At 42.2% G+C, this 20,670-nt stretch overlaps 1 long non-coding RNA gene across 1 annotated transcript in view; it reads left to right on the top strand.

Moving 5' to 3' along the window:
- Positions 1-418: 418 nt before the first annotated feature.
- The window catches only part of LOC115294334, a 59,100-nt gene continuing 38,848 nt past the window's right edge, over positions 419-20,670 (top strand). Inside the window, exon 1 of the long non-coding RNA XR_003909819.1 lies at positions 419-570. This is a non-coding gene — a long non-coding RNA (uncharacterized LOC115294334). The remainder of the gene's footprint in view (positions 571-20,670) is intronic.

Below are 20,670 nucleotides of genomic sequence, written 5' to 3' on the forward strand. Positions count from 1 at the left end.
AACATAGCCCTTCTTACTCTGATCATTAGCACTAGAGGTTGGGTGTTCGGGAAGGGTTTCAGTATTCATTTTAGATTCTTATTTATAATTTTTAATGCTTAAATATAGTTTACAATATGAATGCAAACCATGGTAACTTGAAGGGAACAAGAAAAGCGAGCCTGTCTCTTAATTTTCCTCTTTCTACATGAGAGCCCCTTATTATTTTTACTTTTTTATTAGATGCTATTTTATCTCTTTGAGTTATGGTTCAAGGAAATGTTTCCCATCCTATGAAGGGAAGAAATGGTGGAATGTTTGGTGCTATGTATTGCATGGCAAGTAAGAAGCTCTTTTTTTTTTTTGAAGTAGGACCAACTTGATCTGATCCATCTTTTTTTTTTTTTTTTTTTTTTTTTTTGTGAAGGGAGAGCATGGGCAGGCGACAGGCAGAGAGAGAGGGGACAGAGGATTCAAAGTAGGCTCCACGCTGACAACAGTGAACCCCATGTGGAGGTTGATCCAAACCATGAGCTCATGACCTGAGCAGAAGTTGGATGCTCACCCCACTGACTCACCCAGGTACCTCAGGTAAGAAACAGAATTAAGAGTTATTCTGTCTAGGTCTGAATTCTACCTCTGTCCCCTACCAGGTGTGTGATCTTGTGTTAGCCATCTAGGCTCTCAGCTTCGGTTCCCTCACCTAAGAAATGGCGATGAAATTAGGATTGATGTCAGGGGGTGTTGAGAGGGCTCGGTGTGTGTTGACATTGGCCTGACGCATCCTAAACTCTTGCTAAGTGTCTGTTGGTGTTATTGTTCTGCTAAGTGTCTGCTGGTCCCTCATCATGGATTTTTGTTTTTCATATTTGCATTTTTTAACTTTTGATTTTGGTGTCGTTTTAGGTTCAAAGAAAAGTTGTGAAAGGTACAGAGAGTTTTCATATACCCCTCACCCAGTCCCTCCCCCCCTCCGCCCTATTTCTAACATCTCACATTATCATGGTACATTACTGTTACCTAAACTCCAGACTCTAGTCCACACTGCAATCAGTTGTCCTGTGCTCCCAGGCTCCTCTCGTCTGAGAGTTGCTCGGTCTTGCCTTGTTTTTCAGGACTTTAACAGTTATAAGGGGAGAGTCCTGGGCTTTTGAATCTTCTGAGCCCACAGACCAGAGTAGAGGGTGTTGACCAAAGATGGAGAACTGGATTCCTCCCCTGGGAGAGTGTAGATCTGGCTTTGGGGGAGCTCTTTTGGGAAGACTCCACCTGCAACGGGTTCTGTATATCCATGGAGGGATGAATGGGGGTATGTGGGCAGAGTGGAGTGTCCCGGGGTAAAACTCTGGTGTATTTGTGATAAGGTTGGTAACTGGTAACTCTTGCTTCTCATTTCTGTTGAGTATTAGGCTTCATGGGAATCCCTCTCTGATCAGCCCCCATCTGGACCCTTTCCCATGACTGCTCTGAGATGTCTCTACAGCTACCCCTTCTAGGTGTCCAAGGGACAGAAGTCATCTCGAAAGGAAGGAGAAAGTCTCTAGTTGAGCAGATCCACAGCTGTGCACACTATTACCTTCTGGGGCTTAGTACTTTTCCATTCATGGTCATGTTCAGACAGCCCCGGAGGACATCTGAGCCCCATTAAGTCTAGATTTACATTCTTCTCCAACAAATGTCAGTGCTTCAGAAAGTTTGTTTATTTAACATAAAGTGCAATTTTAAAAAGTTTTAGCCCCTAGAGTATGGGAGTTTATGTGACTTCATGCCCCTCTTTCTGGGGTAGAATAAACACAACAGGGAAATGGCAAAATCTATAGGGTTTTTCCTCCCTTCTTGTGGACGGCTAGTCTTCTGTTTATAATACTATAGGGCAAAACTTCTATGTAGGAAGAAAAAAGCAAGATTGTTTTCTCTAACACAGAGTTGTTTGTGTTCGTATGTAAGTCCACTGATTAGTTTTGGAAAACCTAAGTCCTTCCTTATCACTTTTCAGTTCACTGTATTCTTTTTACTTCAATTTGGGAAATGAATTACATTGTCCTGTGTGTGTGTGTGTGTGTGTGTGTGTGTGTGTGTGTATGAGCATGTGCGCAAGTAGTCTCAGGAAGGATCTTGGACTTGATGGGACCAAATTATGTAAAACTATTTCTTGTGTGTGCGCACACATGCCTGAATTGTCCTTCTTAGGGTTGTGTCATAGCCTGCAGAGTCGATGAGTCCCAACAGAGCTTTTAAGCTAACCAAACTCAAAACCTAGAGTATATTCCTGGAGCCAGGCAATCCTTCCCAAAGTGAGTTTCAGAGATTTTTTTTAAACAACTTCCTTGAGGTATAATTTATATACCGTAAATTTACTTTTTTTTTTACTGAGGTATAATTGACATATAACAGTTTATTAGTTTCAGATGTACAACATAATGATTCAGTATTTGTATATATGTCCCAATAACCACCACAATCAATCTAGCAAACACTTGTCACCTGGAGGCCTTTTAAATAGTCTTTGAGCCATGAGATGCTACTTCGGGGTAGAGCAAATATCGAGATAGAAGGCTGGGGCAGGGAGGAGGAGGGAGATCACAGTCCGAGGAGCAGAGATGACGAGTAAATAACAAATGCTCATAATGGTATTTAAAAGAGAGGCAGCTCATGATAGTAAACATCTCCAAGTGTTCAGCAATTGTCAGTTACCAATGGGAATCATGTGTCAAAAAAGCAAGTCGATATTTGACTGAAGAGTTTTTGTCCTCAGTATATTATTAACAGGTCAGATTTAATGTGAAAAAACTACAAGGGATTAGCAGACTCCGGTGGCACTGGAGTTACATGGTAATAAATACTGCCAAAAAAAAAAAAGTGGGTCCTGGGAAGAGTTTAGGATCATTTTATGTTGCAATTATACTTACTATAATGGGATTTGGTCTACCTGGAACCAGAAGTTTCCACCAACATTGTTTCCTTTTGTTTAAACGTGAACATCCAACACAGGTTTCAGGCTACCACTTAGAGTTAGATTTTGGAAACTAGAAAAAATTGTTGTCTTCCAATTTCAGAGCCGAGGGACACAGACTGAGAGGTGTGGCATGAAACCATGTTGCAAATGGTTGACAGGCACAGTTCCTGGCCACCAGACTTTTAACAAGCTCAGGGAATCCGTGTTCGGGGCTTATTTCTTGCTCTGGAGCTTGCTGCACTTCATAAATAGCACCAGGAGGGGGACTGAGGGCCCAGAGGTCCTGGCGGAGGAGCCGTGGTTGCTTCTGGAATAAAGTCTCCTGGCAGGGCAGGTGAGGTGCACAGAGGTAAGGCTAGTCCTAGTGGAAGAGCTGTCAGCCTGGAGGTGGGGCCTTGCACTGACCGTTTCTCTCCTGGCCCACACCCCTCCCCCAGTGGGGTCCCGGGACCCCACAAAAGAGGCTCCACCCTGTAACTTCCTTCCCTTTGAGACTCACGGTCTTGTCTCTGTGCTGCTTCCCTTCACCATGCTTCTAACTCCCATCCTGTCCACATACTATCTTTGGGAGTCACTGAAAAGGCCCCACTCTTGGAGAACGTGCCAGGGAGAGCAAGGGCGGCTCCCCGAGCCACCCCAGTCTTGGTGGCTCCTTTTCCTAAATGAGTGTGTTTAGTGAATCAAGAATATTCCATTAACCAAATAAGTAGAGCTGCCAACAAGAATGCTCCAAGGAAAATAAATGAAAACTTGTCTACTTTGCACTGTTTTGGTGGGCAGTCTCTTTTTTAAATCATGGTGCCTGTGCTGTTCTCAGGTTGTAGCATTAGAACAAACACACCGTGAGGGTGCTCAGGGTTGGGGGAGTTCTGTCTGATAGGCTTCCGACTTCAGCTCAGGCCATGATCTCATGGTTCCTGAGTTCAAGCCCCGCGTCGGATTCTGTGCTGACAGCTAGCTCAGAGCCTGGAGCCTGCTTCAAGTTCTGTGTCTTCCCCTCTCTCTGCCTTTCCCCTACTCATGCTCTGTGTCTATCTCTCAAAAAAAATTTTGGAAAAGAATTATTTTAAGTATTGAAAAAAAAAAAAAGAACAAACGCACCCTGAAAGTCATGCGGTGGTAATTCCCAGGTCAAAATTGACAGTACTTTGTACTCCCCTCTGCTAACTGCCTAGGGCCCTGCAGGGTAAGACTCTAAACCTTGAAGGAGGCGCATTAACTCTTTGGAGCCACTGGCTTGCAAATCTAAATGTTGGATATAATTACAATAACAACGCAGTAAAAAATTACTATTTTAAAATGTAATCTATTGAGGAGAGCTCATATAAATGCTCTTCTGTCTCTTTCAGTGACAAGTCCTTGTCAGATGAGTGTGAGGGAGTAAAGAGAACGCCCCTTAAATGACAAATGTTATCCTTTTTTTCCATTTTAGAAAAAAAAGGGGGATTGTCTTGATAGAAACTGATGACTCCAAAGCTGTAATTTTGAAAAGGCTAATGTACCTCCTCAAGCTCCACATGTGGCTGCTTGTTATTATCGCCACTTATCAGACCAGGAACCTGCTTGTCACTGGCTCATGAGTCAAGAGAGACTCCATAGTAAGGTGGATAAGGCTCTAGGCTTTGCCTCAGACAAGCCCAAGTTCAAGGTGCAGCTCTGCTGCTCGTAGCATGGCCCTCTCTGAGCCTGCACTTCACCAACTATAAAATGCACAACTTTGAGAATTAAACAGGGTTACCTTTATGGGACCCCTGAACTCTTTCAAGGAGACAGAGTGACAGGATGATTAAGAACAGAACCGTTAGAGTGCACCAGGCCTGAGTCTGCACCCTCCTGCATGACCACGGACAAGTCATTTACCTCGTGAAGCCTTCGTCTTCCTTCTGAAAGTTGGTGATGACAGTAATAGCATCTACATCATGCAAACTGAAGGACATGTACTAGAGGAGAGGGCCATCCTTGGAGGATATGAACCAAGGTGGACATGGAAATCCACTAGGAGAGGGCCATCCTTGGAAGATATGAACCAAGGTGGACGTGGAAATCCACTAAACATGTTTTCAAATCATCCCACCTACATAGTGGAGTGTAAACAGCATGTGTTGATACAGTTTACATACTTAAGTCTCTTAGGTATGATTGGCTTATGGTGGCTTCCCTAGGTCTGATGTACTCTGAGGCACTAGTGAGGCAGAGCACCTCCCCTATCGAAACTTTATTGGTACACCGCCAACCTATGCCATTGTGGTGGACACAAGTGTCCTAGAGATAACCCATCATCCTCTCTGTCTCCTTTTTAGCTTACGGCATCTGGGTTTTAGTTATGTTTACTATATCATCATTAATAAGTAAGGAATACCCTATTTGTTCCTCTCATGTCTTAGGTTCCCAGGACCTTGATCTTGTGTTGTTAAATTGAGAGAAGTTTGTGTCTCTCCCCTGTGCAGATAGTATGGTGTGTAGTCCAGAACTGGGTATAGCAGCTCTGCTCTGCACTGTAGTCAGCTTCTGTCCCTATTTCACCACATGACTTCTCTAACTGAGCTCACCTCATGGTGCAAGGTGGCTGCTCCAGCTCCATCATTACAACCACATTCTAACCCAGCAGAAGGAGACAAAAAGGAAAGGATAAAGGGCCTCCTATATCAGCTTTATTTTCAGAAAGGCTCTTAGAGGCTGCCACGTGACACATGAACTCATTCACATGGACACACTGAGCTAAAAGTGTATCTGGGAAATATCCTCATTCTAAATAGTCAAGCATGTAGTTGAAAAACAAGAAGAATTTGTTGGCAGAGAGTTAGAAGGGCCTTAAGTACATAATCAGTTTTCCTCCTCCGGTCATTTGTTGCTTTGTGAGGCTATGCGGGACTAAAAACCTAAATGGAAAGCCTGTGAAAAGCAAAACTAAAGTCTTTTGCAATATCTTGAGATAAAGATTGGAGTTACAGACCCTCCAGGGAAAGGCAGTCTGGACAATCAAATCATTATATTGTGCATGTTAACTGTATTTCAATTTTATCTGCCACTCATACCTCAGTAAAGCTGAAAAATAAAAATAAGTATAAATAGATTTTAGTTCTTTAAATGTTTGCATCTTTTCAACCTCTTTGCTCCATATTCTTTCCCATTTTCTTCAATATTTGAAGCATAGTTTTTTTTTAAAGTTTATTTATTTATTTATTTAGAGCAGGGGAGAGGCAGAGAGAGAGAAAGAGAGAATCCCAAACAGGTTCTGCACTGTCAGCACGGAGCTGGATGTGGGGCTCAAACTCACAAACCTTGAAATCATGAATTGAGCTGAAATCAAGAATCGGACGATTCACCAACTTAGCCTCCCAGGTGCCCCAAGCATAGTTATTTTAAAGTCCTTACCAGCTACCTTTAGTGTGTTTCTCTTGTCTGCCTATAACATGTATCCTTCATTTTGTTTGATTTGCTTATGTCAAACCATCTTTGCACCCCAGGAATAAACCCCACTCAATCATGGTGTATGATCATTTTAATGCACTGTTGAATTCAGTGTGCTAATAGTTTCATCAGGAGTGTTGCATCTTTGTTCCTTAGGGATATAGACATACAGTGTCCTTGCCTGGTTTTGGTGTCAGGATGAGGCTGGCCTTGATATTCAGTACTTTCAGTCCTTCAGTTTTGTTCTTAATTCAAAATTATCTGTTTTATTAGCTCCATATGAATTTTAGAATCAAGTAGTCAATTTCTGGGAAAAAGAAGAAACAACCATGCCAAGATTTTGTTTGTACTTACTTTATATCTGTACATTAGTGTGGGGACAACATCTGTGAATACTGAACTTTCGTGTCCGTATTGTATCTCTTCATGTATTTAGTAATGTTTTTATATTTTATAGTTTGTCGTACAGAGGTATTGCATGCCATTCATTTAATTTATTCCCAGGTATTTCATACCTTGTGATCCTATTGTAAATGGCATCATTTTTATTTTCCTGTGTGTTTGTGGCTTGTATGTGAAAGAAAAATCTCAATCTCATTCTTAAACCAGTGACCTTGTTGAACTTATTAAACCTTAGAGGTATTTTTGTATTCTCTCTGTATTCCTGTCATGTGTATTCATGTCATCTCCAAATACTGACCATTTTATTTTTGCTTTCTAATCCTTAACCCTTATATTTATATTTCCTACCTTCTTATTCTGAGTAGGTCCTCTAGTACAGCATCATAAGGATACAGTATTATTCCATATCCTAGGCAGACATTTTTCAGTATTTTACTAACAATTCAGTGAGCCTTTGCTAGAACAAGCCACCCTAAAGCACAATGGTTTAAAATACTAATGATTTAATATTTCTTACCAGTCTTTGGACCGGTTGGGTGGTTCTTCTGTTTTCATGGTGGTTGACTCCTGTGGCTACTTGGCTGCTTCCTCCTAGGGCTGGGAGATCCAAGATGGCCTCATCTTGCAGTTGGTGAGGGCTGCGGGCTCGGACATCACGCTTGTCCCCCAGGGGGCATTTCCTATACCAGCACCTGAGACTGGCTTCTTTACTCGTGGCCTGAGGACAGCTCTTCAAGAGGCAGCTTGTGTTTTTAATAAGCCATGGTTGAGAAAAGGCAACTAGACATGACAGTGAAAAAGGGGGAGAAATCAAAATTCTCTAGATAAATTAGCTTGTGAATAATCTAGTGCACAAATCCTTAAAAACAAAAAGACTTTAAATATCTAGGAGCTTTGGAAATAATCCTAGGTACAGAGGAGTGGATGAAGATGTAAGAAGTATGGAGAAGTTCTTTATTTTCATATTGTATAATTAGCATATGGAATTAGGGAAGAGTAGGACCTTCTCAGCCACTCACCATTTGAAAATGATATTTCTCTTAGTGATGACTAAAAATACAACCCAGACCCAGGTAAGCCCCTGACACAGCGATCACTGGGACATTCAGGCACCCACATTGATTATTTCTCAAAATTAGACATAAAACAAAACCCAACAAAACCCTTTGGATTAATGTTTTATAAAATCTTTATAACACATTAGATTTTGGTTTATTACTCAAGTCATCCTAAAGGTAGCTTTTGGATTGGTGTAAACTCCATTGATTTCCAAGGAGCTGTGAATCAGTCTCTCTACTGCCCAGGTATTATGCTACCTGAACATTAGCTGTCTGAGCAAGAAATTTTCTTCAAAAATTTTTAAGGGAAGAAAAAGGTATTTAATAAGTTGTTATCACATAGTGAAGAATCACGGGAGAATATTTTACAGATTACTCAGGAACCATTTGGGTTATACCCAGAATATCCCATCTTTAAAAATGAAAACCTTGCTTAGCAGAGCTTCTGTCGCATATTAACAAAGCTGATACACTGAAAACCCTGTGTCTGGGTTTTAAGGGAAGAGTACATTTGAAATCAAAGTTAATTCTGTATATAAAGCAAAGTTTTAATTTACTTTCCTTCAGAAATTAAAAAAAGTCTCTTCTCAAAATTCAGTTCCACACTGTAATCAAGAAAATCTCGAATCTTTTGACTCAAACAGAAGATCCCCTGTAAAGATATCATCCCTTTCATGCGAAATGTCAGTTCTTGGAATTATTCAGGTCAAACCAAAGGGAAAATTAACGGTTAAATGTTGGGAGTATGGACCACTAGATACACATATGTCTATTTTCCTCATGAAATGCAAAAGAAAAGGAAGCTATAGTAGAACAGTGAGACTGATTCTCTCTTCTCTTTGAGTTTTTAGTCCAGTAAAGTCTATAGACTTCCTCTACGTGGCTTTCATTGTTAGAGCCTGCATTAACTTTTCTACTGGTGGTGTCACAAATCACCACAAACTTAGGGGCTTATTATCTCACAGTTCTGTGGGTCAGAAATCGGGTGAACATAGTCTTCTGTTATTGTTTCACAGACTGAAATCGAGATGTGGGCACCGTAGAGTTCCATTCTGGATCCTGGAGGAAGAATTTACTTCCAGGCTTGTGCAGGTTATGGGCAGAATCCTGTGACTCGTGGTTACAGGACTGAGGTCCCCGTGTCTTCCCTGGCTGTCGTCTGGGTGCTGCTCTGAGCTCCCAGAGACCTTTCCTGAGGAAAACAAAAAGCTTCTAGGTCTTGAGGGAGGGGCCCCAACCCGTGGAAGCCCTGAAGGCCGAGCCCTCAGGGACCGTTGGGGAACATCACGCCCAGGGCTTTTAGACATGATGTCTCTTACAGTGCGTCTCAGGGTTCGGGTTGATTATTTTATGCTGTTCCCACTGCCGCAGTCTTTCCCAAGACTTCCTGCCTCTACCTCGGTGCTATATGTGAGATTTCACCCCGATAAATACAGTGTTTTTGGCCAACTTCACCAAATGATGGGAGCTTTTAAAGATTAAGCCCTCGTTAGACACGCTTGCTTTGTCAGATTTTTATTTTTAGATTTTTAAAAAATCAAATGTATTGAGCTATAGTTTACATGTAATAATAAGTGTCCCTGTATGTGTTGATAAGGTTGGAGAGAGTTATATATCCATGTAATCACCTCTATAATCAAGATCTACAACACGTCCATCACCCAAAAAGTTTCTTTGTGTCCCATCCTGATCAGTCCTCACCTCTCATCTTCTGCACCTCACCCCACCCAAGGCTGTCACCATGCCGTAATTTGTCTTTTTTAGAGTTTTCACAGAGAATCTTCTGTATCTATATCCATACTTAAACACACACACACACACACACACACACACACACACACACACACTTTTTGTTTTAATTTTTTAATTTTTATTTATTCTTGAGAAAGAGATAGACAGGGTCTGAGCAGGGGAGGAGCAGAGAGAGAGGGAGACACAGAATCTGAAGCAGGCTTCAGGCTCTGAGCTGTCAGCACAGAGCCCAACATCTGGCTTGAACTCAGGAATCACGAGATCTGAGCCAAAGGTGGACTCTCAACTGACTGAACCACCCAGGCTCCCCCCACACATATATACTTTTATCTGGCTTCTTTTACTTAGTGTGATATTTTTTTTTAATAAGCCCTTTTTTAAAAAGGTTTATTTGAGAGAGAGAGAGAGAGAGAGAGAGAGAGAGCGAGAGAGAGAGATTGAGATTGAGCAAGGGAGGAGAAGAGAGAGAAGGAATCCCAAACAGGTTCCGTGCTAATGGCTCAGGTTCCAATGTAGGAACCCTGAGATCATGACTTGAGCCAAAATCAAGTCAGAGGCTTAAGGGACTGAGCCTTAGTGTGGTATTTTTGAGATTCATCCCTGTTGTCCTGTGTATCAGTAATTTGTTCCTTTTTATTTTGAGTCAGTTTCTGTTGTGTCGATATACCACAATGATCCCTTTTCTGTATCACTAGATTAAATTTGCTAATATTTTGTTAAGTGTTTCTAAATTTACATTATGAGTAATGTAAATTACATTCAGTTTTCTTATATCACCTTTGGTTTTAGTATCAGAGTAACACTGGTCTCATAAATTGAATTAGGAAAAAGTTGAGTCATTTATTGCTATTTTCAGGTGGCTTTTCATGGCAATTTGTTGGGTACTCTTTCCCCCAAGACACCCAGAGATGGCCTTTAAAGAGGTTTCTTTCTAGGACCCAGATGTTCAAGCAGTTTGGCAACAGAAATGCCAAAACCCTCACCTCCCAAAAGTTTTTAGCCACACCATTGAGCCCGGCTGCTTTTGCTTCTTTGGTGTGAAGCGGAGGCCCCCATCCTTCCCTCTGGATGATCTGGTATAATCCCTCTAAACCAAAAATACTTACTGTTATTTCCTTAGACATAAAGGAGAGGGAAGGGGGAAGCAGGGCCAGTAAAGGGGATAAGATGCTGAGACCTTTAAAAAACAATTCCAGGGGTGCCTGGGTGGCTTAGTAGGTTAAGGTCATGATCTTGCAATTTGTGAGTTCGAGCCCCTTGTCGGGCTCTGTGCTGGCAGCTCAGAGCTCAGATCCTGCTGCAGATTCTGTGTCTTCCTCTCTCTCTGCCCTTCCCCTGCTGGTGCTTTGCCTTTCTCTTTCAAAAATATTTTTTACAAAACTAAAACAAAACAATTTCAGGCTTTGCCTGAGGGTGGAACTGTGAAGAGAGACACGTTCAGTCCCTTCTAAGTACCAGAAACAAAAATTCCAGAAAAATAGTGTTCCCCTTAAACACTCACGATAAAACCAACCAAGGCAAATTTAAATCCATACATCAACTTCTAGAGAAGGAATATTACGCATCATGTAATGTCCCTCCTCAACCATTTATCTTTTACAAATGTGGAGATCGTCCCTCATCTCCATCCCTCAGAGAGAGCCAGAGATATTTGAAAACTACTATTTTATGAAGTTTGGGGGCTCCAGACAAATGAAATTCCTGCTGATTCCACACATATCCTGAGTTGGCATGGAGATCAGGCTCTCTCGGAGTTCTGGCTAGGAACATCAGGAGAAGGAACACATAATGATGACTTCCACCCGAGGACCGAGGTTTACTACATCATGCTACATAATATACCATGATCTCCAAGTGCCTTTTTGTTGATACTACAGCAAGAGTAATCACCCTCCATAAATACATTCTAGTTCTTATTGTGTGAGTCTGTATGGAAACACACACATGTGCAGTTATAATGGTTATATGATGAAGGCATTAGTGTACCGGGAGAGTAATATTCAAGATTTAGGGTCTGTTTTCCTGTGTCGTTTGGGAAACTCACTGTAGACTCCTAAAAGCACTAGAACGAGTTACCTGAACCATGGCCACTCATGGGGATTACTCAGGGACTTCAGTCCCCATTACCAGGGAACCCCATTGTAAATCAGGCATGTTGCTTAGACGGAAAACCAGAAGTGAGCAGAACATTTAAGAGGAAAAAAGAACTACTTTGTTAGAGTATTTGGAGTTTGACCTTGAATATAGCAAGATATTTGGATCAACTAATTTTCAGGGGCCAAGGAACCAAAATGGTATAGGGAGGCTGGCAGAAAGCCAAGGAGTAGTCAACCTTAGGATGGAGGGAAGAAATCAAGACTTTGTTTTCAAGACAGATAGCTTGAGAGAATGAAAAGAACATAAGATAGAGAGATATGGTGGCTCAGTCAGTTAAGCATCTGACTTCAGCTCAGGTCATGATCTCATGGTCCATGGGTTCGAGCCCCGTGTTGGGCTCTGGGCTGACAGCTCAGAGCCTGGAGCCTGCTTTGGATTCTGTGTCTCCCTCTCTGTCTGCCCTTCCCCCTCTCATGCTCTGTCTCTCTCAAAAAAAAAAAATATATATGTATGTATTTTTAAGATAGGGAGATAAATCACCAAGTTCGAGTTCTGCCTCTGTCCCACTATAGTTTTGTTTTATACTGCTTCTTATAAAGTTGTTAGCTGGTCTGAGACCTTCTAAGTAGAAACAAAGGGAATACTTCAGCTAGAGGCAGCAATTCAGGGGGAGAGAATCAGAGACTCCTCAACGATTTGTTTTTCATTCTTGAGACAATTTCGTATTTTCATTTAAGCACATGGTGACTTGGCTAAAGAAAGCTATAAAAGTCCTGGTATCCCAAGACATAAGCAAACTCCACATAAATCTTGTAATTTTCTTTATCCTATAAGCAATAAGAAAGGTCCTATAAACAGTCATACTGAGTATAAATATTGAAAGCTTTTGGAGTTTGCAGTGGTTTGTTTGACCAACCTCTCTAACTCCCTCGCCTGGGACCAGCTCCCTACGCCCCTACGCTACACACACCTCCTCGCACCCGCCCACTGTACCTCAGGGTGAGCGGTGTCTCTACGCAATGTGATCGACCTTTGGCTGCTGCCTTCTTGCTGGAAATCTGTTCATTCTGAGACTGAGAAAGCATCATGGGAGTCATTTGGGAATAATGTTTGCTTCTGAGCTCAGGATTTTCATGAGTGAATTAGGAGGAGGAGGAATAGATCTGGGACTGAGGCAGGGAGAGCTAACTACTTTTAAGGCATTTGCTGATCATGCACTTGGCAGTGTCCAGCAGGCAGTTGAACATACTGCCTTGCAGCTCCCAAAAGAAGTGCAGGTATTGGAAGTCATCAGGTTGGAAATCAGCAGGGAACAGGCTGTCTACCAAGGTGTGGGTGCAGCTGTGTTCACCCAAGGAGAGTGAGAAAGGCCAAGAATAGATCCTTGTGCAAAAGAAGAGGAGAAGAAGCCAGTCAAAAGAGATTGTTGAGACATGGTCAGGACTGTGGGCCAGGCCTGTGTCACTGTCGTTTGCTCTCTGAGGAGACAGACTCTGGCTCACACACGGGCTCTCTGTCTGTTTTACCTACAAATCACTAGTTTTCAGTATTTTGTATCTAAGGTGTCAACATTTCCAGAATACATTAGTGTCCTGGCTTGCCCAGCAATCTGTCTGCATGTACTGTTCGTTCACATCTAGATGAGATAAAATATCTGCTTTTGATTTGTTTGCCACATTTCACATTCTTCACATTCTGTTGAGATTGACAGAAGTACCTGTTAGACCTTTTGGAAGAGATCTGAGTGGCTGGACAGCCAGGCCATAGCCCTGGTAACTTGCTCTAGGCCAAAGAAAGTAAGTACGTGTTAGAATCCATGTTTGGGGAGCACGTAGGTGGTGCAGTCGATTAAGCGTCTAACTCTTGGTCTTGGCTCAGGTGATGACCTCACAGTTTCTGAGTTCAAGCCCCACATTGGGTTCCGCACTGAAGGTGTGGAGCCTGCTTGGGATTCTGTCTGTCCTTTCTCTGCCCCTCCCTGCTTTGGCTCTCTCCCCCTCATTTTCAAAATAAATAAGCTTTAAAAAAAAATTTTAAATGAATCCATCTTTTGACCTCTTGATTTCTCATTTCAATTGAAAAAAAGGTGGGGGGGATCTGTGATCCCCCTCTTGGAGAGAACCAACAAAGAAAGGGATTCTGGTTCTGGGGTAAGTGAGAATGTCAGCGTCGTTTAAAACCTGCAGTTTTGATTCTTGCCCTTGGGTTTTATGTGACTGACTACTCAAGAACTTTCCCTCCTCAAGTCTTACCCAGTGCTGACCTGGATGGAGGTGAAGTCCAAGGCCTCGCTCCAGCAGAGTCTGGAATCTTCCTCCCATTTTCATACCAGAGACAGACTCAGACAGAAACCCTGCTTTGGTTGGATGAATATTTTTGTGTTTCAGCTCACCAGTTGCAGAAAATAAATGTATATGGTTTCAGTTTGAACTACACCCCCAGGGTTTACTTATGTATTTAAAACATAAGTTTAGTTTTGCCACTGAGTTAAAAACGGGGAACTAAGTGGGCTCAGTTCAAAATTCAGAAAACGGGGGCTCCTGGGTGGCTCAGTCAGGTAAGCATCCTACTCTTAATTTTAGCTTGAGTCATGATCTCATGGTTTGTGAGATCGAGCCCCGTATCAGGCTCTATGGGGCCTTTCTCCCTCTCTCTCTCTGCCCCTCCCCTGCTCATGCTCTCTCCCTCTCTCTCTCTCTCAAAAGAAATAAACTTTAAAAAAAAACACAACCCAAAATTCACAAAATGTGCAGCCACCGGTATTCAATATGGGTCAGATTCCTAGCTATTTATTCTTAGCTGTCTCCTTCAGAGAGAAGTGGCTAGCATCTTACCCTGTATTAGAACCTACTGAAAAATAGGTTCCTTAATATTCCTATTCCATTTTCCAGAGTGGAGGTGAATATTCCTAAATTTAGTAAAGTCTAAGTAGATGTTCTTTTCCTTGTCATGTTGTTCCTGTTTGGTTCATGATCTGGCATAACTCTTGCCGTCATATGGGGGAGTTATTTTTCAGGCAAAGTGGTACTGTTTCTTTCTCTGCTCGAGTGTGGAGGACAGAACCTATATAGTAATTCCAGAGACTCCCGCTCTAGGCAGAAGAACAATGGTGAGGTTAATGAAGTGTCAGAAGATGGCAGAATCCGCTCCATTGTTATGCTCTCCAACTTTTCAATTAGGAGTCCTGATGAATGGCTTGCTTGTAAAATATTCTTTCACAGAGTGACACCCCCGCCCAGTAAGGAAAGGTGAGGAAGTACATGATGAGATAAAGCAGGGCAGTCTGTCTGTGTCTGCTTTATCCCGAGTTTGTCCAGCTCAAATCCAGAGCCTGTAGCTGCCTGTAGCTGCCATAAATAATGTCCCAAGGGCTTCCAGAGGCTTCCAAAGGCCAGAGCTGCCAGTGTAACATGAATTACCATGGAAACATGAGAGAACTGGGAGTTGTCTGTTACCATTCTCTTCCTGTAGACCGTTGGTTTAGATCCAGGGTTTCCCACAGCTTTTTTGTGTGTTTTCTAGATGGAGCCTTAAGATTTTGGCTCTTGTGGGATGGGCTACTTCCAGGTACTCATGGTCATGAAACCAGAGGTTTTCTGGAGCTGTCGTTATTGAACAACCTAGAAGACTCATGAGAGAACCAAAATTTCACCAAGTTTGTATCTCAGAGGAAGTGCTCTGTTTCCCTTCACTGTGTCGTGATAGATGACGTTTTAATAATTTCCAGGACCCTGTGGATATTATCACGGGGACACAGACACATTTCTTTTCCCCAAGTAAATAGAAATGTCCAGGAAAGGCACCAAAGCTAGGAAGACAGTGTGATTTAAAATGTTTTTTAATGTTTATTTATTTATTTTGAGAGAGAGAGACCGAGAGCATGGGCAGAGGAGGGACAGAGAGAAAGACACAGAATCTGACGCAGGCTCCAAGGCTCTGCGCTGTCAGCACAGAGCCTGACGTGGGGCTCGAACCCATGAACCATGAGATCATGACCTGAGCCAAAGTCGGATGCTCAACTGAGTGAGCCACTCACACTCCCCTAGTCACTTACATTCTTAATATTGGATTCATAATTTTTATTATTTCTTTATAAAATATTTATTTTGAGAGAGAGTGCTCACATGAGTATGTGGGCAGGCACAAGTGGGAGAAGGGCAGAGAGAGAGGGAGAGAGACTCTAAGCAGACCCTGAATTGTCAGCACAGGGCTGACACTGACGACGGGCTCCAACACAGGTTAAAGATCCTGACCTGAGCCAAAGTCCGTCGTTCAACCAACTGAGCCACCCAGACACCCTGTGCTTTTATACGGATGAATGAGGTGCAGAGAAAAGAGTTTCTAGGAATAGAAATATGGACCTTTCATTATAATTTTACGAAACATGATTTCTAGACTGTGATCTCTGGACATTTGTAGAGAGTTGGAAATACAGGGGGTTCAAAAGAAAATATAACTCTATTCCCTTTAGCCCTTGCTGACCTCTACTCTGTCTATTGTAGATATCTCTTATCAATAGAATCATACATTTGTCCTTTTGTGTTTGGCTTATTTTACTTAGCATAATGTTTTTGAGGTTCCTCTATGTTTTAGCATGTATTAGTACTTCATTCCTTTTAATGGCCAAATAGTGTTCCTCTGTATTTATATACCACATTTTGTCTATGCATTCGTCTGTTGATGGACAGCGGGTGGCTTCTACATGTTGGCTATTGTGAATAATACTTCTGTGAACATGGTTGCACTTGCTTTCTCTTCTTTTCCACCCCCACTTTTTAATTTAAATTGGGCATGTATTTGAGAATTCTAGTTTCCAAGAATCTGGTGATTTGTCTGAATCTAGTCCTTGTTTCTTGTACTTAGCATTCTGAAAGTATTTGAGGAATTCCACCGATTTGTTCATTAGTCTCCTTAGTACCTGGGAGGGGGCAGAAGGCAGTCACAGTTTGGGTCTGGGGAAAGTGGACCCCAGGTAATGGGGTAAAGAAGTCCGTCTGGAGCTAACTTCTGTGCCCAACTTTCTTAGGTTGTGGTGTAATGGCTTACTTGCGTTGAAGTCGTCTTTGATAAGTATTTCACACGATGCGTTTTATTTTGCCCTTGCTGTATTTCATTACAGTTTGCCATGTCATCAGGAGAGGACTTAAAGTTAGGGACAAAAGTATCAAGTGAAAAGTAACTTTCTCACCGTGAAGGATCTGCTTTTATTTGTAAGATATGTCTGAACCTAACCAGACTCCTATAACTCTGCTAATTTCTTACCCATTTCGAATACTTTGCAATAGAGGGGTGCCTGAGTGGCATAGTCGGTTAGGCATCTGAGGTCTGCTCAGGTCACAATCTCTCAGTTCCAGGGTTCAAGCCCTGCGTTGGGCTCTTGCCGACAGCTCAGAGCCTGGAGGCTGCTTCAGATTGGATTCTGTGTCTCCCTCTCTCTTTGCCCCTCCCCTGCTCATGCTCTTTCTCTCTCTCTCAAAAATAAATAGATTTTTTAAAATTTAAGAATAATTGGCAATAGGGTCAGTCTGAACTCAAGAAATATGGAATAGGTTATGATTATCTTCAAGCATATACTTTGGGACCAAGAACTTAATAGACTTTCCTTAATTAAAAGATAGCTATAATTTATTTTTAAGTAGCTTCATTTGTATACAGTAGAGGCTACAGTCATTTAAAAAATGGTTGTTTCTCTGCCTGGCTTACTTCACTCAGCATGACACCCTCAGAAACCATATGTTTGCACTCATAGGTCTAGTAGGAAAACAAGAGAGACCTAATGGAGGACCAGGGCGAGTGGAGGAGGGAGAGAGAGTTGGGGAGAGAGAGGGATGCAAAACTTGAGAGACTATTGAATGCTGAGAATGAACTGAGGATGGAAGGGGAAGGGGGAGGGGGAAAGAGAGGTGGTGGTGATGGTGGAGGGCACTTGGGGGGAAGAGCACTGGGTGTTGTATGGAAAACAATTTGACAATAAAATATTATGGAGAAAATAAAAAATAAAAAATAAATGGTTGTTTTTTGGGGCACCTGGGTGGCTCAGTTGGTTAAGTGTCTGACTTTGCTCAGGTCATGATCTTGCAGTTCGTGAGTTCGAGCCCTGCGTCAGGCTCTGTGCAGACAGCTCAGAGCCTGGAGCCTGCTTTGGAATCTGTGTTTCCCTCACTGTCTACCCCTCTCCCACTCATGCTCTGTCTCTGTCTCAAAAGTAAATAAGCTCTAAAAAAATTTTTTTAATGGTTTTTTTTTCAAGCAACAAAAAGTGTATCCTCCAGTGTTGCCAGTTTGCTTATTATACTTCTCTTGATAAACTTTATAAAGATAGTTTAGTTTCATCCAAGCCTTTCTTACCATAAATTATTATCCTGTAAAGACTGAAATGATAAGATTTTGTTTTATATAACTGGACTCACCCACTTGGTAGACTGAATATAGAGTGGTTTTTGTTTGTTTTTTATGTTACAAGCTTTCTTTTCCTCTAAAGGATGATACACCCTCCCCTTCACCACCCTCCTGCCACAGCCTGCCACCAAGGTTAAGGTTCTCACCCTGAAACAAGTCCTTTGGCTTAAAACCCCTCACTTCCAGGAAGCTGTTAAATCTAAGGTTGGTGTTGGTGTTAGTAGTAGTGTTGTGTGTGTGTTTCTAGTTCAGGGAGGATCTTTAAATTTTTTAAAATGTTTTTATATTTGAGAGAGTGAGAGAGAGAGGCAGAGCATGAGCAGGGGAGGGGCAGAGAGAGAATCCAAAGCAGGCTTCAGACTGACACGGGGCTCAAACCCATGAACTGTGAGATCATGACCTCAGCTGAAGTTGAAAGCTTAGCCAACTGAATCACCCCAGCACTCCTCTGGGAGGCTCTTTAAAAGGGACTATAGGGGTGCCTGCGTGGCTCAGTCGGTTGAATGTTTGACTTCGGCTCAGGTGTGTCCCTCTCTCTCTGCCCCTCCCCTGCTCAAAAATCTGTCTCTCTCTGCCTCTCAAAAATAAATAAATGTTTAAAAAAATAAAAGGGGCTGTAAACCTATTTTGGATCACCTGGACATTGACCCTGTCATCTGGTCTGGCCACATTGTTGTGGTCCCGGTTTGCATGGGACTTTATGCTCACATTGGGAGCAAGGGGAGGTTGTTGACCTCCCTCCCCAGCGCAGACTTCAGAGAAAACATGGTGTGGAGTTTGAGTCTTCCGAAGGCTCACCGAAGGGGAGTTTCAAACTCAAAAGCCTGGTGTGACTAATACCTTTTTTCCTTATAGGCAGAGCTTGTAGGTTCCCAACTCATTAAGACTTTTTTCCTTGAATATAATTTCTTTAGTCTTGTATTTTAGGATGCCTCTATTAAATTGTTTAGCCTTTCAAAATAATGGAACAGAAGTTAAAATGAGTTTATTATTAAAAAAGCCAAATTATAACAATGGTAATAATAATTTATGAGGTCCATTTTATGTGCTGGGCCCCAGGCTAAATACTTCCCTCACATTGTTGCATGTAATCCTCACAATAGCCCCGATTTGGGATTCATTCTCTTCATTTTATTTTTTTATTTATATTTTTAGGTTTATTTATTTATTTTGAGACAGAGAGGGAGAGGGAGAATGCGAGAGGGACAGAAAGAGAGGGAGAGAGAAATCCCAAATCGCGGGGCTTGAGCCCATGAACTGTGAGTTCATGACCTGAGCTGAAACCAAGAGTCAGACACTTATCAACTAAGCCACCCAGGTGCCCGACTGTCTCCCTTTTAGAGGAGACAGGGTAGAGACTTAAAGAGGTTAAGCACTTGCCCAAATCACACAGTGGGATTTCAACTCAAGCTGTCTAACCCCGCACCCACTGCTCTGAGCCTCCTTCAGTGGAAGAAAAAATACACAATGACATCTTTCTGCTCTTAGGCACAATGTTAAGCCAATTTATCTCAGCAAAATAGCATTGTCTGCTACATTTTTGTTTACATGGTAGGTTTTATTGGTATTATTTGGCTTATAATTTCTTTAAAAGTAAATCATAAATATTTATTTGTGGATGTTTTGGTTTAATAGTTGTGTCAAAACTGTAAGCCTAGGAGTTTATACCTAGTTTTATGTATTTGTGTGTATTTAAGTAATATTATAATAAAAATGGCTTGGGTCAACACTGGCAGCCCACAGTATTAAGTCATTAACACCCTTAGCACATTAACACTGTTTACTTTAAATAAAATCCCTTAATAGCCTAAGAGACGGGACATATTTGATGGACCGGGAGTGAAGAGGTAACAAGGAGGCTCAAAAAGGAAGGTGTGCCACTGAGAAAGAGCCCATGGCTGGTTGCAAGGTACCGAGGAGGGAGCAGGGGTGGAGATCTGTTTTCTCTCAGCTCCTTGAAGCCCACATTCTCTTCTCTCTTGGCCACTGCTGTCGGCTGGAAGTCTGCTGCCAGTGTAAATGCCACTTCGTGGGCAGTCGTCTTTCCTCTAGCTGTTTTTAAGATATTCTCCGTGCTTTGCTCCATCCTCACAACTGCTGGTCCAGATGTGGCTGCAGTTCTGTTTACACTGCACAAGACTCCACGTGCTTCCTGAAACTTAGGATTCACGTCTTTCATCAGCATTGGGAAAGTCTTGGTAAAAATCTCTTCAAAACTCTGTCCCTCTTTGTACTCGTCTCGTATTGCAGCTGCTTGTGTTCTCCTCTCCCTGGTCTTGACCTCTTGTTGATCTCACCGTGTTACATCCGGTTCATTTCTTCAGATGTATTTTTCTCTTTACCCATATTCTCTCCTTGGATATGTCCCCTATAATATTTAGCCCATTTGTTAGAGGGTTTTTTTTTTAAGTTTGTTTGTTTGTTTGTTTGTTTTGAGAGAGAGAAAGCATGAGCAGGGAAAGGGCAGAGAAAGAGAGAGGGAGAAGGAGAATCCCAAGCAGGCTCTGTGCTTTCAATGCAGAGTCCGACACAGGACTCAAACTCAAGAACCGTGAAATCGTGACCTGAGCCAAAATCAAGAGTCAGACACTTAACTGACTGATCCACACAAGAACC

The sequence above is a fragment of the Suricata suricatta genome, chromosome 6 (assembly GCF_006229205.1).
Source record: "Suricata suricatta isolate VVHF042 chromosome 6, meerkat_22Aug2017_6uvM2_HiC, whole genome shotgun sequence".
NCBI lineage: Eukaryota > Metazoa > Chordata > Mammalia > Carnivora > Herpestidae > Suricata > Suricata suricatta.